This window comes from Calidris pugnax, unplaced genomic scaffold, assembly GCF_001431845.1.
Source record: "Calidris pugnax isolate Ruff unplaced genomic scaffold, ASM143184v1 scaffold44, whole genome shotgun sequence".
Lineage (NCBI taxonomy): Eukaryota > Metazoa > Chordata > Aves > Charadriiformes > Scolopacidae > Calidris > Calidris pugnax.
In genome coordinates, this window is record NW_015094506.1 from 20,965,917 (window position 1) to 20,986,011 (window position 20,095).

General features: G+C 36.5%; 1 protein-coding gene across 1 annotated transcript in view; it reads right to left on the reverse strand.

Moving 5' to 3' along the window:
- Nucleotides 1–15,149, reverse strand: part of FRS2 (fibroblast growth factor receptor substrate 2) — a 47,019-nt gene extending 31,870 nt beyond the window's left edge. The window contains exon 1 of the mRNA XM_014964130.1: nucleotides 15,028–15,149. The gene's annotated coding sequence lies outside the window, so the exon portion shown is untranslated. The remainder of the gene's footprint in view (nucleotides 1–15,027) is intronic.
- Between the last annotated feature and the right edge of the window lie 4,946 nt (nucleotides 15,150–20,095).

The following is a 20,095-nucleotide window of genomic DNA, read 5'->3' on the forward strand; positions in this document are numbered from 1 at the left end:
GGGCGGGGAGGGGAACGGACACCACACCAATCAACATGTGTGCTCCTAGGGTACACTACATTAATTATTCATATTTATATTATACTTTCTTTCATCAATAACACTACCCAAACAGATCTCACACTCGTTATTCTGTGCCAGCTGCGCTATTTAATGGCTATTGAAGTAGTACCACTTGGTAGAGTACATTAGCTTAAAAGGTACAAACAGTAGCTCTTCTGTTACATTTTTTATTATTAAACTTCAAAAAGGTCTTGCAAACGAGACTAAAATAAATGTACTACTGATGTTCTGAAAGCCCTGCAGACCTCCACAGGAGTCGCCAATTTTGAGGTATTCTTGACGTTAACTGCTTTATTGGCCAAAGCAGACAAGTTGTCTCCTTTATGAAGAGTCCCCATTTGTATGCCAGCCACCGCATCTCCTGAATCAGCATTCCTCAAAACTGAAGTCCACAAACTCAAGGCTCATTTCACCTTCCCATCCTTGTTCCCCTCCCCTCCAGCTTAAGCAGTGCTTTGCAGGAGGCGATGGAGAATTGCAAGGGTGCCCGGGGAGCAGATGGGAGAGGTGACAGCCAAACCAGGCAGGGGTCATGCAACACTAGTGTGGAGGGACAGGCAGGCAGTGCAGAGAGCAGGACAGCAGGGCTGCTTAGAAATACTTGCAGCCACCTTTCAGGAGGTCACACTCCTGCTGTCCAAAGGCTACACCATAGCACAAATCAGACGTACAGTGATGGGCTCTCCTGCTGCTCCTGGCCACAGGTGAGCTCTGGCTCTCATCTGTCTCAGTGGTGATCTGCTTCATGGAGTCAAGCCAGAAGAAGATATATTTTTGAAAGGTTACATTTCAGCTAGTTTAGCTTCCTGAGCTGCCTCCCTGCTGACCCAGTAACAAAGCTGGCACAACCCAGAGAAGGCAGGAATGTGCAGGGGGTGGGGGGCAGGACTACAACCAGCTGCCTGGTTAGCTCAGCTAGGACTTCAAGCCATACCCAGATCACACCGTCATTCCCACAACTTGACCAGAGATAAACTGACTTACATTCCACCTCCAGCTTACATCTCCACCTAAATGTATGCGAAATATCATTTATTGCTGCTGAGAAATGAATACAAACAAAAAACTATTAAGAAAACCCCATACCCACCGCCCACCTGAATTTGCTGTTTCAGGTTTTGCTTTCTAGAAACGTTTCTTCAGTTCCCCATCTCTTCCAAACACCAGTATGTCACTCCTAGCTCTTCCGGGTTAAGAATAATCATTATTTTCCTCACTCAGTTATTTCTTAATCTGGACCAGCTTCCTGATCAGGTTCACCATATGAACAACCAAACACAAATAAGGGGGGAGGGCACTGTTTATACCAACAGCACCACAAAGAGAAATCCTCTTTGAAAATACACCCACGGGTACACTTTTGTAGTTACTCTATTCTGTGCTGCAGTTAAATAACTGATCACACCTTATTGTCAATGAAAAGTCCCAGAAAACCTGAAAGGACATAACATGGAAGAATTCCGATTTAAGCAGCTTTTTTTAAACAGAAACATTAAAACAATTATGATTCTGACCCCTCTAAGGGACTTGCAGCCTTGATTTTAAAGCAGGAGCAACAACCAAAATGGATACATAGTTTAAACATCCAGTTTGCTGCTTCAGGATATTAAAAGTCTGCGGAAAGATGATACAAAAAACAATCGTTCACAGATTCTACAGCTATAGCATTTTGTGGGTGAAAACTCGGTGGTCTCTAGCAAACCAGCACACTTTGTTTAAAAGCACTGGATGTAAAAAGTTTTGGCATAAAACCCATTTAAATAACAAGCCCATAAAGCTTCCTGGCACTTACTTAGACAGGAATGAAAACAGAGTTCTATTCTACTTTGTCCAATTCTAAGAACTAGATTTGTATTTTAAATTTAGTATTAATTTATATGATTCAACATCTTAAACTAGACTTCAAGTACAGATGAATGCAAGTTAAAAAATTCCAACAGATATTTGACTTACTAAGTCCCTTCTAGATTTACTCTGTTAAATGAACACTCAAAGGAGAAAAATATCTATACAATGTGCTGGCTTCCTTTGTTACATTTCTTTACTGCAGCTTATTAGCATTTCTGCAGTGAACTATACATTTTAACAAATATTTTTCAAGTAAGGGAAACTCCTTGTTACCAATGTTAATATTGAAACTTTTGTAAAGTAGTTAAAGGATCTTCTTGCTCTCTACAACACTTTTAATTGCTCAGGAAAAGACAGGGAACAACATAAAAAAAATCTAAACCAGCTAAACTGAACTGCCACTCTCCACAGAGAGGATTTGGTTTTACTAGTTATCATAACAAAATACAGCAATTTAAAATTAATTTCTGAGGAGCTATTTTATATATATTTCATTATCTGAACACTGTCACCCAAGCCCCCTGTATGGTGTTTTATTGTGTGAAGAAATGCAGTAATGATTTTTGAGGTGCTCTCTTCTGTTTGAGAGATGTGGGATATTGCCAGATACTTGCTTATGATAGAGCAGCTCAGGTAAGTTCATTATAAATGGATTAAGATGGGACTTCCAGCTTTAGAAGTTAGTTTAATAAATATTTACACCCAAAAAATCATTGGTCAAATGGGAAAATAAAAGTTTACACTTCAAGATGAGATATCTTGATAGAACCTTTGAGAATTAAAAAAAAAAGTTCTTAAAAACCATTAAGTAACCACCAAATAATTAAACATATAATAAATACATGGTAATTAATGTCTGTAATAAGTTGACAAGAAAACTAGTGGAGCTTTGATGTCTTGAGTAGATCTGAAATCAAGGTCAGAAAACTTTCTGGAATACATTATTTAGGGAGAAAGTTAACTGCTTTCAGTTCAAGAGTAAATGGGTGAAATGTAGTATCTTATCAGAACACAAAGGAGTCAGACAAGGTTCCTCCATTCGAGCCTTAAGCAACTTATGACTAAGAATAAATGTTAGCATTAAAAAAAAGAATCAAACAAAAAAACCAACCTCGATCTCCACTATTTAAAGATTTTCCAAAGCAGGTTTAAAGTAAAAATTACATTTGAGCTTGGTGTTCAAATACATTTCTGCCAAGGAACTACATTTTAGAGTATCAGTGCATTACATACAAGACTGACATAAATTACAGCAGTGATTACTGAGTATCTTAAAACATGGAACAGGGGAAATAATATCAAGGAACACACACAGTTTGAAAGTATGGGCATCCTTGAATAGAAAAATCAAAATGTTTGCTACGTAATAAAGCTATGAAGTCTGAAGTGTGAACTTTAAGGTTTCATTAACATAATGGTACTTTTGATCTAGTATATTTCATATTGGGTTTCACCTATTGAATAAAGTAAAAAACCCTTGCTGTACTGCGTAAGAGAAGGTTTTCCAGAAGCACACAATTCGGGTAACAATTTAATATGACAACTGATTTGTAAAGCATGATTACAGAACATAGTGTTCCTTCCTTTTCGCCTACCTCAATTTTATTGTTTTTCCTGTCTTTCCTACAGCATTCTATCTCCTGCCACAGAGACTGCCACTGGGAAATATCCTGAGAATAACAACTGGCCCTTTTGAACCAACTTTGGGGTTTAGTGAATCAGTAGGGTGATGAGTATCAATCACCACACTGCCAATGATTCTGTCCAGTGGAGATGGCCAGTCAGATGAAGCTGGCCAAGTACCCCAAGTGACAGGACCAGAAGCAACTAAGGCCGGTACCTTTGGTTTCCAGGATATTTGGAAGATTCTCTGTACATTGTACAATCACTGATTGTCTTTCCTACATTAGCTTGACCTTTCCTTTTTGTTAATCTTCATTTCACTTCCTTGCTCCTTCTCCTCTCACCATACCTCATCTCAGCTACCTGTCTCTTATTTAATTTTCTTTGTTCAGCTCACCCCTAGTCCATATCCAGGAATTATATCTTTTCCATCCAAGAACTGGCAATGAGCAGACTCATCTCAACTATGTTAAAACAGTGTTACGCTTATAATACCATTTAAGAGCCTTGCACTTCACCCTTAATTCGAGTACGAGATTTTAGGTGGAATTCTACACTTACAGAGGTATTATTTGATATTGTACTGCCTGTAACCCTTCAAACCCACAACTGTAGAGATATCAAACATACAGCTGATGAATACAGGCTTGGAAAGGGGAACGCGTACAACTTGTCAGTAAACTTGACTTACATAAAACCTCCTAAGGAACTCCAGCTATACCTGACACAGCACACTGCTGACAAATCCACTTTTTTATTTTTATGTTTAAAGCCTTCGTCTGCAATAGTACAAGAGAAAAGGGAAGAAAAATTAATGGTAGAAGACCTTGAAATGAAGACATTATTAAGACATGCTGTGCCAAAAGTACTTTAGTTTACCTACAGGAACTGTATTCTCAGAGATAATACAACTAGTAAATCCAAAGGTCCATATATAGGAGGGTCAATCTTGTGGGATTAAAATCTTTTCCATAACCATTCTTAGAGTTTTGCTCATAGGCACTAAGGCAAAAAGGGCACCTTGTCAAAAAGTCTCCCACTGTTCCCTTACAATCTGAAGGCTTCACAAGGGAAAGTCCATGTGGCAAGGAGAAAAGATGGGTCAGGAGAACACATACCCATCAAACATTTCAAAAAACCGTCCCTGCATGATAAATAAAGCATATATCAGTATGGACAAACAATCAGTGAGAACTTCAATGAATAAATAGTCAGTAGGATGGTGCAACTAATTTCTACCAAATGCACAAAAATTATCTCATCAGTCTGCCCAAGTGGCCCACCAAGCTTGTAATTTTGGATTTTGCCATGTTTTGGAAACACATTGGCAAGCATTCTTGACTGGTTCAAAGAACTTTGGTCATTCGTTGGACTGAAACATCCATTAATTACCTAGTACCAAAACACATGGAATTATCCAATTTAAGTCGCTAATGCAAAAAGTCCAATCTTGACCAAAGCTACACAAATAACCAGGCAGGAGGAGATGATCATTTGTACCCACTGGCATGGTAAAATTGACAAAGGTACTTCCTGAGCATGCTTCTCCTTTCCAAAGCTTTACTACACACAAGAACCCCCTCAGTTACCCAGGATGGGTTTTACATGTGGTCTCACAACACAAAAATACAGTACTTCTTCCACTAATTCTGAAATAGGTCGCTGGTCTTCATTTCGTAAAAGGAATATTCTCCTTGAGCTTTCTAGAAACTTTAAGGCACCAACTACATCTCTGTGGCTCCACCTCTTCACTGCTGTTGCTGCCTGTGCTAGATAAATCATGCTACTTGCAAAAATAAACATGGATTCTCAGAAGTTGTAACAGACCTCTGAAGACTAACATAAAGATTATCATTTCACATTCAGTTAACACACAAACACCCCTCAAAGCACCAAAAATGGTGAAATTAATGATAGCATAGGTATGTATATCATACTCTGAGCACCTTATATATACACAATATAATATTTTAAACAATATCAAGATAAACATAAATCATTAAAGGTTGCCATCAAGACTTCTGTATTTTCCAAGTCATTCCTTAAAAGCCACATCTTCAGTTACCAGTAACCAATGCCTTCAAATTAAAAATATTTAAGTGTTCTTACTTGTTTAGTCTATCCAGAAAAAGACAGCCATATGAATAGCAAAACCAGATGTTATTAATAATACATAATTAACATCACAAGCTTGCTACTGATTCAGTGCAACCGTAGAAACCTGGGGTTTCTGTTGTCTTTGAGCAACATGGATAGAACGTTTCTGGAGAGAATGGGCTAAAAAAAAAAAAAAAATCCTGTGAAGAGGTGTATCTAAAAATCACTCCTCACAGTCATTAAAGCTACAAGTTAGCATTAAGAATTTAAGTTTCATCTAATAATCTTCCCATCATTCTGAACTTAACAGTGAGGAGAAATCTCAAATAATTTTGTATCTTAATTTCTTTTGCACATCAAAGGAACTGCACTAATCTAGGCAGAACATAACCAAATGCACAATTATTTTATAAGCAGCAACAAGTATTTATACTGAAGAGGAAATAAAGGTTAAAGAAAATGGGTGCTCTCTCTACTCTTATAAGCAGATGCTCATGTTAATAAGGGTCACATTTTATGTCAAAGATTTTAACATCACAGGCAGACAGCTTCCAAAACTGTCAGAATTGTGAAAGCTCTTTTAATCATATATTCAAGATTAAAGCTAAACTTTTGAAAGTTTTGAATTTCTCTTAAATATTATCTTTCACAATTTAAAAAACCACACTACGTTAATTGTGTCCCAGGAGCCCTATTTAAGTATGTGTGGTACAGGAATGACTGGGAGGTGGGGAGAAGGATGTAAAAAATCTGAAGAAATTCAGTTGTATTCTATTCATATATTATTTCTATTATGAATAGTACCTATGTACTTCAATCAGAGTATTTGATATTAGTTACATAAGGGGAATAACTAAGATGACTTTTTTTAAAAAAAAAGCCAAAACAGTGAATATTGATAATCCAAACCTTTTGTGTAACACTCACTAAAAACCACTTTAAAATATTGCAGATCAAATATTTGGCTGCTCCATAAACTTTTACACTGCCCACTCCTGTTTGCTTCCCTGAAAAGAAAAAAAAAAAAACACCGAAACCAAAAAACTTACTACTGTTGCAAAATCAGAGAAGTCCAAATGAATCAATACTAGTATTTACGCATCTATGTCCCACTCAATTTGTTCTTCTTTATATACTAGAATTGACAAGAGGTAAGAGAGAAAAAACCACCTCTTTCAAAACCAAGCCTATGTTTCTTGGATAATACAAATTAAATTTATAACAAGGACATACCACTTCCTCTCATGTATAGAAAGTAGGTGCGTGGCTTTCAAGTACGTGAAGTTTTCCTTTTGTGAATTAAACAGTCATTGTGAGATGGGATATTTTAAATTAATTTCTGTGCTCTTCTTTCTCAGACTGCTATTTTGTATTACCTTCAGCTGATTTAAAGGTAACTGCAGCTGAAAGACATAGTCTTTCCTGCTCTGGCTGTCTTCTAATTAGCCAGAGTAGCTTCCATACAAACCACTACACTGAAAGGGAGGATGGACCATGAAGCCTAAGGAGAAACCATACTCTTTTTTGGCAACAGGTCATACTTTGACCATTTTAAAGTGGTCATGAAAATACAGCTTCATTATAGCGTAAAGAGATATCACAGGGATCTGTTAAAATAGGTCACCTTGTATATCACTTTTACAGAAACCTATAGAACATCTACAGGAAAAGAAAACAGGCTATAGCCTCTGAAACTGATTTCTTTCAAGATGCTTTATGCATAAGTTCGTATAAAGCTACAGTTATGTATGCAAAGTACAATTTCAAGCAAATGCAATCGGTTTAAAAGCTGGGAAAAGTAATATTTTTATAAAAAGCACAGTGTTTCAGTTCCAACACTAAGAATGATATTGATATGGCCTATTAAATCTAGACATATACAAGCTGCATGTTAGCATTTACAACTTCTAACAGTGCTATTTCTAACTGCCATTTACACTGCAGTAAAAGTGTAAAAAATTCTGCACAATTACAGCTTTAAAAGTTCCTGAATGTTTAGGGACAGGACTTGTGACCATTTAGCAAGTACAGATTTTGTTTACATAAAAAAAGGTCGACTTCTGCATTTTCTTTATAGTAAGAACATAGAACTTCACTTAAGTATACAAGTTAAGATTAAGCTCCTGACATTTAAGCTGTTTCACTTGACTGATGGAAGTTACTCCCACCATTTTCAAAAAGTCAACTACAGATGTCAAGCATCTTTGCAAACTGCAGCTGAAGCATTACCCAACTCAATATGAAATTATACTTTACATAAATTATACCTCACATAAACACACAGCCTGAAACCTTTCGAAGTTTGTGATTTGGTAAACCTGATTATTAAAGTGTTCAGCAACGATAGCTACAAACAGCAAGATATTTGTCTCCCCCCTCCACGAAAGATTGACAGCGTAAAGATTAATTTAGACCAAGAACATAAACTTTAGGCCTTCATACAAAGTAGCGTATTTCACATCTGATTTCTGATGGCAGTGCAAGATAAATGGCTTGCTTTCACCTTAAAATTAATATTCAGTAAACTGGAAGGACAGTAGTATGTTTTAAAAACTTATTATACTATTTAGTATTTCAAGTTAAAAGCATATCTTTGAAATTGTAACTACATATTGTTTGAAAATATTTTGGCGCTGGCACAGAATCTGTAAAGAATAGCCCAAGCTTTAACTTAATTATCCTTTTACAAGAATTGTGGTTTGAGAAAATACAACAACTTCATAAACATAATAATCACTAAGCGTAATAGCCTTTGGCAATAATGTTCCAAAGCAAGTTTGGATAATCCAAGATAAACCATGACTCCTATTCTTTCTCTCTGTACTTTTGCAGTTAATACAAAAAATTCAAAAGCAAATGAAAATGGTGTGTCTCAGACTGTACAAGCAAACAAAACACAGGCTTCTGTCAAAGCAACACATTACATCCAGCAATAATTTCATTAGTCAACAAGAGTATGTTACAGAAATTGCATCCAACAAAATAATCTGCAAAAGCTACATTATTTTTTAGAACAGAAATAGAAAGGAACTGAAGAAAATTTAGACACAGTTACAGAAGCAGTGTGAAATAATCATTATGCTACTTACAGTGCACTTTAATCCCAGATGCTCTATCCATTTATTGCAACCCCTTTGCCTACACTAGAAGACACCCCAAAACAAAAGCACAAAAGCCACTTACCCCTGGCCTAACAGTACTGCAGATGTTTTGAAAGTAACTTAGAAATAAGAAATGTGATAATTAGCTACGGCTAAGACAGTAAAACACTGTAATTCAAATTCTATATGTAATAGGTGGTATTAGGATAAATTAAGTCAAGCATCCAAAATTCAAAACAGTCCAAAAATCAAGTTTCTTCCTCATTCCTAGTCCCCTTTATCATTTCCCATTCAGTTCCCTATGCTCATCCACCGCCTTATCTTATCTTGCCCAGCTCCTACAACTTAGGTTTAACCCCTCCAAACTTTAGGTTGCTCACCTACGTGAAACACACATAAGTTTCTACAAGTGCAGTTCTACATCAGAATTGAATGTATTCTCTATAATAGCTGATCATTACAACACACTAATAATTTACTTATTCTAAACATGCTATGTGCTTTGATACTGTTGTAGAACTTTGAGTAAATAATTAACCTAACATCCCTATACTCTTTCATAAATTCCAACCCACTTATGTAGACTACCTGATATGCAAATCAAGTTTTGTACGTTACCCCCTAAAAATTACAGTAGGAGAAAATTGTTGGTTTTCACTTAGAAGACAACACTTTTTAACTAGTGTTCTGGAAAATACCTAGAGAAGTGAGAACATTATGCAAAGCACATGTGCTGATGTTACTTTCCTTGGGAAAGAGAGAGGCCTTTTGATTTACGTTATTTCTGTCACCGTATATACATCTATAACATCACAAGCGAGAAGGCAGCAAACTGTAGTGCAGAAGGGAAAACAAACAGTTGGAAAAGTTTTAAATAATACATGATGGAACCACAGCTAGATGATATTCATCCCTCGCTTCTGCTGTGCCAGCAACTGAGAGCCTGTGGCGCGCTGCAAGGAGGGCTGCTGTCAAACTGTGAAACCTGCCTAGTGCTGCAGACTGATGCCAATTCTTCCCTTGCAGCAGAGACAGGGAGTTTTTCAGGCAGTCCTTCGCCACTAGCCTACTTCAAACAGGATCATGAGCATGTTCATTTTCCCCATTCTGCCAGCCCTACACAGCAGCAATGTGGATCAGTTAGCCCCAGTGGTGTCATTTATACATTATTCAATCTAAAATGCATTTATTCTTGGCTGCTGAGGTGATACATTTTATCTCTTACATTCACTGAGCGAGGGCCAAACTGGATAGAAAAAATTTGTATGGGTATGTTAATTTTAGCTATTTTTCTAACTCACTACGTACTGAAGCGATAGCCGAGTTCTTTAATCTCTAACACATCTAGGCTTCCGTGCCGGCCATCAGATAGGCCAGGGAACAAGAAGTAACCATAAGATCCTCAGAACACAGTTTACTACTTGTGTGGTACCGTTCATGACTCATTTGAGAGTTTCCCTAGAGAATCACCTATAGCTCACACTTTTAAGAAGTTTAATTACATTTTCAAGTTTCTAAAATCTCTACCCAAACTACAGGCTTATGCCATCAATAGTGAAATATAATCTTAGATGAAGCCCATCCAGTAGCTTATTAAAAAAAGTACTAAAATAGATGTATAAATAGTGCATAAACCCTGTATGAAGAAATTACAGGGCATCACATAACTCATTGGTACAATTCATCACATTAGGCACAGGCCTAATGTGTCCGTATGAATGCACACACTTCATAGGGAAGTGTTTACAGTTTTCTTGGAAACAAAATTTAGTTCTGGGAAGTAGCAACCACCATCACCAAGGAGCCAGCGGATAAATTCACTATCCTCACAAGGTGCCAGCCCCCCAACAAAATCCCCAGCTCATTCAGGAGTCAAACACTGAACCACTCACAAATCAGCTGCTAAATTGCTGCAGTTCACATCATGGCTGCTTAAAGCAAACAAACAAAATACTGTCAGGCACACTGTAAACTAATTTACAAATAATTTAATCCTGCACGCACAAGGTATCTGTGCAAAGCAAAGTAGAAAGTGCACTGCCTGGCCCAAGCTACGCTGTCACTATTCCATTCGGAAAGAAAGCAGGATGGTATTTTAGCACAGAGCAAAAGAAACTCAGCTTCAAGGTTTCTGAGATTTCTATGAAATTTCCAGTCAACAATGGTTTTACTCTCACTAGTAGCATAGAAGAAATATATTCACAAATACAGATTTGAAACCCAAAGAAAGTTTAAATAAAATTTATTTGGGTTAGCCTATGAGTAACTCAACAAATAGCTTTTAACGTACAAACTTTAACATCAACGTTTTGCTGACAGTTTTAGTTAGATTTTATTCATAACTTTATACTTGCATTTCAAAAACAACATCCCCTTATTCTTTATAGTTTTACTTATTTTTCACATGCGCTTATGTAGTTACAAAATTTCCTACAATTACCCACCACCTCAAAACAGTCCATTCATAATGAACGGTAATCAGTGATTTGACTTTAGGAAAGTTGTGTTTGGTACTGGAATTAATTCATAGAAAGCCTTTACAATGAACGCAAACCAAGATTTCTCTCAAATCACTAACAGTCAGCCCACGATATTTACTATTCAAAGTAGTATGTAAAATACATCTACTGTTCACCATACACTGCTAGGCTTTACTATTCCATCATCTCAAGCATTCTTCTGTGATATTTTCTTGTTTGTTCTGAAGTCAAGAATAGAGAAGGCTTTCTGAAGCTACATTTCCTTGGTATAGCACACTTGAGAAATAACATTTCATACAGAACAAACCTAAAATCTAACTACTTTAAAACCTCATTAATACAGTATTCCACTTATTCCTCCTTAGCTGACAAGGAGGGTTTTCATATTTCATTATACAAGAGTTTACATTCTTTTCAGCTCCTGGGTTATGTCCAATTTTTGACAATCTGAATGCTAGCATTTCTACAGTCTAATGATGGACCAGAACATAAAGCTGAAAGCACACAAATGATGGAAGAGAGCTGAAGATTTTCTTTCTATAAAAGAATGAACACTAGTCATCCCTTCCCCATCCAACCCCCCCCCACCCCCCCAACAATTTTAGGTATTAATTAACAATAAAAGCTATGTTCACTTGCATATCTCCATTAAATTCAAAAACAAAGCCCACACACACTTAGGTCACACACTTTTACATGGGGCACTGGAAGGCAATGTGCAGACATACGATCTGCCTATTCTAGACAATTTGACATCTGACAGGATTAGAAAACGATCTTATTTCAAATATGTTTATTTTCTTGAAAAAATTCTAGAACTGTATGTAATCAAGCACTACAACAGTTCATTAAAACCTGTCAGAAATCTCAAAATAATTAGCTACTAAATGCATAGTATGTTGAAACAAATACTTAACTTTTTTAGTGCAAAAGCCTAAACCTACACATTTCATGTACAATATGAAAACTTATGCTTACGATAAAACACTTCATAAGAATCCAGTGCACCACCCTTAATGCACTGCTCACTTTATAAGTCAGCACTAGAGCAAGTCAACCTAAGAGTACAACTGCAACCAGTCATCTTATAATCAATGCAAAAGCAGTTTGACCTACCACATAACAACTGGTTACGTAGTAGCGTAAAGTATCTCATGGTAGTCAATACTCAATCATTTTATTAAGAGCTTTCCCTAGACTACACTACTTCATATTAAGTACTTCAGTCTGTCTTCAGAGCCTCAGCCTCAGGTTTCCTCCTCTTCAGACATCTTCATACTCCGAACTACAAAATCATCATTCATAATGATCTAAGTTTGGAGTAAACTCCAAACTGACCAACATACACTTAAATTGAACCTTATTCTTCCAACATATCTCATTAAGTTTTGTCACCTATAGTTCAATGAGAAGTCAAAACACTAAGCAAAATCTTACATGAATCAGGATGTAAATAAATAAAAGAGTCACTCAAAATTGTGCTCCAATTAATTTATCAATAGATAGGGATACAGGAAGCTATCAGAGGTGAGAAGTGAACATAAAACTTAATTTAACTGCTTGCCAATTATATATATTTTTTTTTATTCATTTTTACCCCATGGTAAATTGGAGGCGCTTAAGTCCTTGGAGGGCAGAGACAGGATAGGGGACAGGCTTTAGTATAAATAACTGCTATTGATTTATTTTAACATCAGCAGTGAAGAATTCACAGAAGAATGCTAAACTGATATGGCAATGGTACAATCAAGCCTTCAGAAGGGTAGGTTTGTTTTTTTTTAATTTCACACTACTCACAATGTTAGACTACTTTTTACTGTGATATGAAGCTATTTAAAAAAACATGCAATTTAAAATTAGTAAGATACATCCATTTAACAAATAGAATTCTATATTCCAGCTGACATAAGAAATACGTACTCTTCAAGGGAAGTAAATTTAAATTTAGCAGACAAACATGAAATTGTGGTCTACAGGACCAGTTTAGAGGGACCTTATAGAATAAGGAATCCTCAAGCAGGAAGAAATAAATACTTATTGAGCAAATGTACTGACACTTACGGACTAAAGTCATAGTAAAAGAAAACACATTTGTGAAGATCATATGACCCACATTGACCCTAGGCACAGAAAATCCAAGACAAATATCTTGAACTTTATATTTTGAAGGGCACTTTGTTGTCCTTTACTAGTAAAAATATTTCAAGACCCTAGGTGGCCATACGTATCTTAAAATAACAGTCATAATATACTCTTAAACCCAAAGAGTTTTAGAAAAACTAGAAGCTTATTTAAGTTTCTGGTAAACGTTGTACCTCTGAGACAAAACACACACTGCTCTAGAACTAAAGACCCAGAGGACAAGCTGGAAATGCTCTCCCCGCCTCCATCATCAGAAAAACTTCTGGAACCTGGGGAGGGAGGATGTAAGCACTGGATAAGAAAGGTTCACCCATCCACCCGTCTACCAAAAAAGAGAGGAGGGAAGGAAGAAAAAATTTAAAAAAAAATAAATTAGTTTGTCTGAAGCCTATGTAGCACATTGCCTTTTCCCCTTCCTGTATACATTCTTTTCTAGTCCAGCAATTTTTAGGAATGGAGCACTCTCTGGAGTTGCAGCGCTGACCGATTGGCATGTATTACTCAGAACTTCTCTAAATATAGGCACAACAATGTTATTATAATAATACTAAATAAATACCACAAAGTTCAAGTTTAGAGAACAATTTATTGGATAATACTGTATTTAGTATTAGGATATTCATAACTTTCTAAGATCTAAAATGTTTTAACCAAATGCCTTTTAATAATAAAGAGTAACATAATGGTATCCTTCCTCACAAAATTGCAAGTGCAGAGGAAGCTCTCTCAGGAACTGAATACTATCGTCTGAAACTTACACAGTAAATGAAGAAAGACACAACTATCAGAAAGATAAGAAAGTAGGCATTCACACTCACACAGAACATCCAAACATTTGTCAATTAAATGCTTTTAGGAACCTTATATTAGGGTGAATTATTTAAGAATACCTCCAGTCTAGCTGCACAAATACCTTATAGACCTATACAAAACATCCAGCTTACTTTAGCATTAACATTTGTACACCTGTGAGAATTAACAGGAATTAACTGCCCTAGTCCTTGTACATTTAGGGCAGTACAAATTGATGAGTAAGACATACACTGCGCTTTCACTTTCAAGGCATGAAAGTCTACTCAGTAGGCTTTAAGAGAATGAAACACAAGGCAGCTGCCATGACCCAGAAGAGATTCACAACAATTTAACTCCACTATCCTAAAATATTTTTAGACACCTATAGCAAGCTGTGTGTTAAAATCTATTATTTTAGCTTTTATAATTATTTTACTTTTTCATTGCATTACCAGCCAAAAAAATTCAAATAATAAGGAGCCCCAAATGTTTAACTTTCTCAAAAAAAAAACCAACCAACCACATAGCAAAACACCACAAACAAAAACCAAAACACAAGCCACAAAAAATCTTGTGACCCAGTTTCACGAGACACGAAAAAAAATATTCAAGAGTCACTTGGCTTTTCTTATTAAAAAAAAATAACAAAATATTAACTCTGTTAATATTAGTTTTAGTTCTGCAATAAGTCAAGTATAGGACATGGCACTTAATATTACTTTTATTGCCAGTTTAATTCAATTTGTATATAATTTAAATAAAAGCTGCAGATTACATCCAATTTGCCACACCAAAGAAAGCTGCCAAGTGTAGAAAAAAATATTTACTAACTGAAAACACATACGATAATAAAAGTCCACAAAATCTGACACTGTACTCACACAATGAGAGTTTAACGCATGCCAGTCGTGTTCTCTGCTTACTCCAAAGTAAAAAGCATAGTCGTCGGACAAGTGAACCAGATTTGGAAGATATGCAGCAACATACCTTTCAAGGGTCTTTCTAAAAAAAAAAAAAAAAAAAAAAGATCTAAAGGTAACATGCATCCCTGTCAGCTTTGGCAGATAGGAACGTAGTTCATCTGTACAAGCAGAGACACAACAGGACACTAACACTCTTGAAGAAAAGTCAGAGGTGCAATAATTTTCTCTTGGAGTAACATTAACATATAACATACAATTATACTCAAAAGTTTCCTAAATCAAAGTGAAGAATATAACATGAAACATAAGTAAAGACAGAGAGGGAGAAAAAAAAAAAAAAAAAAAGAGAAAAATAGATTTGAGCGCCAAGAGCAGCAGGGAAAAAAAAGACTATGATGCAGAAATATAAGATGCAGGTTTTCAAATTCAAAGACAACAGTCTTTAGCTTGATGAGGAAAACTAGCAGGTAGACTATTGAAAAATTGTACCAGTTGTATTTTAAACAGATTGCAGAAACAAGAATATCAGGAGAAGAGGGAGAAGGTACTTGAAGTACTCCAGATGACAGATACAGGCCTAAACTTCATTTGTAAAGACAGAAAAAGAAAACAAGGTCTTGAAAATGTTGTTTGGACAAGGAAGGAGGAGGATATGAATAAAGCATGAACATGGATTCAAGGAGAAGAAGAAGAAAAGACGGCTGCTCCCTAACAACTGCCCTGGGTGAGAGAGGATTATACCGCTGTCAGCAGCATCGCAAATGGTGAGCAAACAAGTTAAGTTTGAGAGAGATGATGATGAGCCCTGAGACATTCAAAATGTTTATGATAATAAGAAACGCTGCAAAGAAATGCAGGACTGAATGAAGGCACACAGAGCCACGAAATTGCACAAAGAAATGCAGTAACCTAAATAAAGGCGACAGCACACAAGATTTCTATGAATGCTGCACATCTCGGGATTCGCGAGAAGAGGGTAGAGAAGAGGGAATGTGCTTACAGCAAGCTGTGCTGCAGCCGGAGAGGGACAAGGCTGTGACAGCCAGGCAAGTTTCCCTACGTCGTATCTCCTCTTATGTCTCTGCTAAAGCAGCTTAGCTATATGCTTTATAAAAAGCACAACTACACTTTGAAAATGTAAACAATTTTTTTGACTGTATTATTGTACCACCTGAAACATATATAATAACAGCTACTTCCAGTTACAATTATTGCAGTGATTTAAAAGCAAGAGCATGTTTTATTTAAAATAAAATATGTAGTCTAATTACATGCTTCAATCAGTGTATGAGTTAATTTGAAAAATTCAGACAGCTACAAAGAAAGGAGTATTACCCCCTCTACTTCTAATGGCTAGCTGAAAAGGCTAAACTTCTTAAGTGACATCAAGGGGGGGAAAAAAGTCCCCTTGTGTTCCATTAAGATTTTTTTTTTAAAGAAAGATAACAACAGCTGTACTTTAAAGGAGTATTTCAAAGAAAGATTTTAATTATTTTTTTAAAACATAAATAAAACAAACTGTAAGATGTCGGAAGAATCTTAACATACTTCCCTGAAGAAGTAGCCCTCCCTGTATTTGCTTGGTATCTTAATTTGCCTTTGGTTTCAAAATCCTAGGCTTGCCAAGAGCTATTCCTTTCGAAACCTCAGGAATTCCATTACTAGTTTTAAGCTAAATTAAAGGAAAATAGAAGCATTCAACGCATGGCAAAAGTATGCACAAAGTGTTTGTTGATACTCATAAATAGACTGAAAAATTTAGACATGTCTGAAGGATAACTGCTGCACAGTCAGCTCTGTTTTGCTCTGCTGTGCAGCTATGCAAAAAGCTCCTGCTGTCATTTCAGAAAAGCTGAGCATAAGATACATCATTACCAAGATCGAACACAGCACTAGAACGATCATTTTTCACTTTAAGTTTACAAAGAAACCAAAGTTTGCATTTCTGCAAGGGAAAGAAACCGTGGGAGCTTCCCCTTTAAAGCTACTGCTTCAACATGTGCATTTGGGAAAAAGATGCCACACTGTCCTAAGGCATGGCAAAACCAGTCAACTCTCCACCCTGTCAAACATCTTGCAAGCCATGAAATAAAGACATTTCGTCTCAGAAATACATCTAGTATTATGCTGATTAATATCTTTGCAATGTTCACATAACGGGTCCCTTCCAGCTCGTGATATTCCAGTTCTATGATTCTAAGCAAGCAGTATTACTACAATCAGTTTTGCTGACTAAATTATGGTAAGAATGAAATGTCCCTACCTGCATATCATGCCAGATGACATACTAATGCACAAGAAGATAATATCCCTGTGCAAAGCACTTAGGAAAATTTGCTTGAAAGACAAATGCTTCGTGTCAAGGTGAGTAATCCCAGCAGGTAAGAACTACTACGCAGGTTAACTTCTTTGGCAGCAGCCACAGGAAAACAGTGAAAATATCAACACACCAGTTTAAACTGCAGCTCCAGTGGGAGACAGATCAAAGTTTTGTATCTTCCATCAGGAATCCAGGTACCAGCATACGGCATAGAGAGTCTATTTTACCCTTGAAAAGGCAGGAAATTAAAGCAACTTTTCACCATTGAGTCAGCACACAGTAACGGATCAGTGGTTTGCAGTAACCGTCACCACTGCATGAATGACAGCAGCAGCATCTCAACCCTGCCAGGACCAAAATCACTATGAAGAAAAGCCAGGGGAAAGAAGTCCGCTCTTCGGAGTAAAAACACGGTGCCCCAGTCGCTCCTGAGTTTGGAGTACAGTCCAGGAAAACTACCACTATCACTGTCTCAGACCAACTGTCCTATAGTTCTCAGCTTTTATCACAAGCATAGACAATTCATACCGTATTTCTGAATCGCATTCTCCTCAGCAGAAGAGTAACAGACACAGGTACAAGAAAAAGCTGAACAGCAAGAAATATTTGAGTACTTTTGTCATAAGATATGCATTTATCATAAACAAGGGAAAAGAAGAAGGATAAGCTAAACCCTACATTTGGAGTCTTTTTTTAAAAATCCCAGTTCAAAAACATACCAACACAGAGGAGTTTCTATCAACAGCCAACCGAACCTTTACTTTGAAAAAAAAAAAAAAGTTCTGTGAGAAGAAGTGGCAGGTCTAGTAACTGTGGCTGATTCTGGAAGTTGAAGCAAATAAAGGTGCCCATCCATGGGCACCTATGATAGCAATGACACACAACGGAACAATTTTACACTTGCAGTAATTCAGAGGAACACCTTGCCCAACAGATATTAGTACTACTTTATCGACTAAAATTCAGGCAAAAAATTTAGGGATTATCCAGGATCACCCGAGAAGTCAGTGACAGATTAAGTACAGCTCATGTGACAAGAAGCTTCTCATCTCACTACCCCACATATGGATGTGACAGCATAAAACATGAAATTAAAGTACTCTAAGACAAGAGGAGGAAAGAGTCAGTAATCGCAACACCATTTCCACTAATTAGAAAAGAATGCATATAGTCAGTCCCAGACATGCAATAATCATGAAATTTTATTGTATAAACATCAGGAATAAGTTATTACTTCGTTTTATTAAAGCCAAGAGATAATTATTTCTGTTGTCATTTCAAGCTTGAGGGAAAAACTGAAATTCTGGAGTCACATGGCTCCAGGAAAATGGGTCTCAATAAAGAGTGAGCTAAATTGGTTGTCATGATTGTTGCCACCCTGTCAGAAGCAGTCAAAGGAAACTCTGAAGAGTACACTATACTTGGAGAATGTGTAACACACACACACACACATTTATATGCATACATGCTTACATGAGAAAACACCACACACCAGTTTATCACCAGTTCAAGTTCAAAAAGAATGTCCACATCTAACACTGATTACACAGAAGGGCCAACAAGAAAAGATGATGCTTAAGAAAGGAAAGTTCAAACTCTGCTATATTAGGAGCGCTGGTTTATAACTTACACACAACTAAAATATCATCTGCATATATTGTGCGAAATTACACATCTCTGGACAGCAGTTTTCAGCCAACAGCTCCCCAAATAGCTTTGATAAAAAATGATGTTATTCAGCAGCAGACAAAAATAAAACCCATCACATTTGTTTCAGAAAACATCAGTGAAAAGCTGCAGACAGGTCATCTCTTCCAGCAATAGCTACTGCCCAGTTACTCATTGCCACCCAGCAAAGAGAGGTTACCACCCATACATACTTGCACAAGTGAATGGTGTGAGAGCACAGTAATCCCTTCAGGAAAAATTAATCAAGGTAACTGACCAGTGAAGGTAGATTGAGTCCATTTATCTGCTGATTATGCCTAAAGCACGAAACACCGCATACAGCTTCTTTGGTGGAAAGGATCATTAAGCATGGTAATCTATGGCACAGCAGTGGAGACAAATGGCTAGGGGACACAGTATCTACAATTTTCACAGATGTTTGGGGAAGAAAAAAAAAATAATCAATACTTATCCATATCCTAAAACATTAGAGTACAACTTCTGTGATAACCTGAAAGCCTTGAGGCAGATTTTGAAAATCGCTAACCATTAAATAGTTACTTAAGAAGAGAAGTCACACATTCCCTCCTAGTAAATTGTCTGAATTTATAATATATGTCTTAGGTCAGCCTCATAATTTTCATAGGTGTGGTCATGTGTTTGTTTGTTTTTTTATTCTACTTATTACTGCAAAATACCTTGCAGTTTTCTTAGTGGACACTGTGATGGCTATCCTTTCTGATTTAAATTTAAAAACTTTAAATTTAAAAACTTTAAATTTAAAAACTAAATATAAATGCTGAACAAAGTCATTGTTTCAGGAATTTGATGGATGAACAGTAGTTATAAACAGGAGCATATTTTTCCCGTTAAGTACCGCTAAGCAAAACAGTAGGTAACAAATAAAAACACTAAAAAAAAATTAGTTACTATACAGAAGGCCAGATTCTTCCTTCAAAATCCCTTCAAAGTACATAATGAAATCAGAGACACACTCCCATGGATTAAGGGGTCTTAGATGTAAAATATGCCTATGAA